The sequence below is a fragment of the Myotis brandtii genome, unplaced genomic scaffold (assembly GCF_000412655.1).
Source record: "Myotis brandtii unplaced genomic scaffold, ASM41265v1 scaffold930, whole genome shotgun sequence".
In the NCBI taxonomy this organism is placed as follows: domain Eukaryota; kingdom Metazoa; phylum Chordata; class Mammalia; order Chiroptera; family Vespertilionidae; genus Myotis; species Myotis brandtii.
In genome coordinates, this window is record NW_005371837.1 from 540993 (window position 1) to 544466 (window position 3474).

Consider the following 3474-nt stretch of genomic DNA (forward strand, 5'->3'; position numbering starts at 1 on the left):
TTTATTATTCTAAAGTAACTAATGACACTAAGGACTTGGTACATCCATGGTCTCCAATGTAACATTTGGGTATATAAGGAAAATACAACCCAACAGAAAAGAAAAGAAATATAAAAAGTAAAGTAAACGAATGGTAAGTACGAAGTATAAGTAAATCCCAATATACAGCGTTGAGCAAAAGTAGGTTTACAGGTGTGAGTACACAAAACACAGAGTTCATTCTTGTACTATTGTTTATTATTGTATTACTAGAGGCCCAGTGCACGAAATTCATGCACGGGTAGGGTCCCCAGGCCTGGCTGGTGATCATGGCCAATTGGGGCCTTCTGGCTGCCTTCCTTCATTCTGCGCCACCCCTGGTGGTTACCGCACGTCATAGCAAGCGATCGAACTCCCAGTCTCCCAGTCAAACTCCCGAGGGGACAATTTGCACATTAGGCTTTTATATAGAGAGATTTTCCATACAAACAACTGTAAACCAAATTTTACCCCACTCTGTATTTATCATAGTAATAGGATCTTACCTACAAGTTCAATGACAGATATAACTGGAATTAAAAAAAAAATCTGTTTTGTGCCAATTGGAAGAGATTTACCTAAAACAGAGTGACAAAGAAAGGTTGAAGTAAAGTGATAGATAGTACCAAGCAGAAGAAATGGTTCTCAGGCAAAACGCAATCGCAGAGTTAAAGAGAATCACACAAGGAAGGAAGGGTCAGTTCACAGGGAAGATGATCACAACTTGTGTGCTTGTGTGACCTGAACAGTACAGCTCAAAACCTGCACAAATCCTACACCAAAAAAACTGAAAAAATGACAAGGTCAAATCAGCAGCCCTGGTGGAGGTTTTCATATACAACTCTTAGTAAGTGATTGAACAAGCAGGAAAAATAATTAAGCAATGGAGTATAAACCAAACAATCAATAAGCTTAAACTCATGACCATATACCAGGGGTGGGCAAACTTTTTGACTCGAGGGCCACAATGGGTTCTTAAACTGGACCGGAGGGCCGGAACAAAAGCATGGATGGAGTGTTTGTGTGAACTAATATAAATTCAAAGTAAACATCATTACATAAAAGGGTACGGTCTTTTTTTTTTTTTTTAGTTTTATTCATTTCAAACGGGCTGGATCTGGCCCACGGGCCGTAGTTTGCCCACGGCTGCCATATACCAAACCCCACACCCAACAATCAGAAGACACGTTTCGTTTTCTTTGCAAGCACTCATGGGACATGGGCAAACATGGACTACCCACTGAGTGGCACAGAATTCCTCAACTAATATAATTGAATCGATATCATACTGACCATGTTCTTTGACCATCCTATATAATAAAAGGGTAATAAGCAAATTTACCCTAATGGCAGAATGACTGGGAATGACTGGGAATGACCAGTTGCTATGACACGCACTGACCACCAGGGGGCAGACGCTCAATGCAGGAGCTGCCCCCGGTGGTCAGTGCACACCCACAGGGGCGCGCTCAGCCAGAAGCCAGGCTCACAGCTGGCAAGCACAGCGACAGTGGCGGGAGCCTCTCCCGCCTCCTCGGCAGCACGAAGGATGTCCGACTGCCGGGAAGCGGGCCTAAGCCATCAGTCCGACATCTCCCAAGGGCTCCTGGGCTGCCAGAGGGATGTCTGACTGCCAGCTTAGGCCTGATTCCCTGGGGAGCGTGCCTAAGCCAGCAGGTGGACATCCCCTGAGGCGTCCCAGGCTGCAAGAGGGTGCAGACCAGGCTGAGGGAGCCCCGCCCCCGAGTGCATGAATTTTCATGCACTGGGCCTCTACTAAAGCAATAAAATTGGAAGTGAATATCCAGAAGAACAACATAAAGGAAGTTATATGTTTCCAGCTTAGGAGTCTCTGAGGGTCGGTGCGCACAAGGCTTTCGTGTCAGCATTTTTCTCCTGGAAATCAGAAAAAAGCAATAAGGAGAACAAAAGCCATTTTGCAAACTCCTTTTTTTTTTTCTTTTTTTGCAGTGAAGGTAGGAGACAGAGCTAACCCACAGACTACAAATGATGTGGAAAAGCTGCAAGCTGGCCACTGACTTGAGCAAAAGCTACTCAAGCCAGGCAGGAGGCTGGAGGCCTCCCGGGTTCCTGGGGCTCAGGTGGACCCAACGGGGCAGGGAACAGGTGAGCCACAGCTGCCCCCTCTCCTGGTGCCGCCAGAATTTGTCTCTCAGGTATGAAAACAACAACAAACCACCTTGTTCTCCTGAGACTTGCAGAGGACATTAACACAGGCTGAGTCTCAGGCTAACAAGTAAGGAAACGAACAACTTTTTAAAAGTTCGGGGTGTTTAAATATAGAACTAAGACATAAACAAACACAAGGGCCAGGGCAGACGGTACTGTGGCCATCATATGCCCTGAAACAACGTAAAAGGATTCAGTCCGGAGAAACGTGGCAGGAAAAGGAGAAGGAAGGTGGGAAATCAGAGAAAGTGCCTTGACTGCGTAACCGGGGGGGTGGGGAGTGGGATTGGGGGGGAAACAAGCCCATTGTATCCTTGTTCTTCGAGGGGGACTCGTGCACGTTCTTTAAGGACGTGGAGTTCTGAGTCATCACAGGGTGGTGTAAACGGAATCTTTGCTTAAAATTGGCAGCACTACTAATTACCAAAATAAGCCAAGAAAGCAAACAGCCCACATCGTTAGCAATACTTTTTAAAAATGTTTTGTTTTTTGTTGATTTCAGAGAGAAAGGGAGAGAGAAACAGTGACATGAATGATGAGAGAGTCATGGACGGACCGCCTCCTGCATGCCCCCTACTGGGGATTGAGCCCACAGCCCTGGACATGTGCCCTGACTGGGAATCGGACACGGGACCCTTCAGTCCGCAGGCCGACGCTCTGTCCACTGAGCCACACGAGCCAGGGCCCTCCACGCCTTTTCCTGGCTCGGGGGCTCACTGCCTGTGAGCTCTGAATCAAAGCCGCGGTCGGTGGACACCGTCCAGGTGCCCATTAGCCTGCGGAGGCGGCGCGGTCGCCTCAGGGCGGCAGTTGTGCGGGAATCGGACACGGAACCCTCCAGTCCGCAGGCCGACGCTCTGTCCACTGAGCCACACGAGCCAGGGCCCTCCACGCCTTTTCCTGGCTCGGGGGCTCACTGCCTGTGAGCTCTGAATCAAAGCCGCGGTCGGTGGACACCGTCCAGGTGCCCATTAGCCTGCGGAGGCGGCGCGGTCGCCTCAGGGCGGCAGTTGTGCACGAAGCGCCGTAAGCACCTGCGAGCGGGTTCAGTGGGGACGTCAGTTCTCAGCTCCTGGGGGTGAACGCCGAGGACCGGGCTGCTGGGTGGCACACTGAGTGGGTTCCGTTTTCTTCGCTCCGTTTCTGAGCCCAGAGACGCCATGAGAAATGGCTGAGTCACTGAGACCCGTGAACCTAACAGCGCAGGGGCCTCTGATCCAGGCCCTGACCCAGATGAGAGCCAGCGGCCCGAGGGCGGCCTCCCCG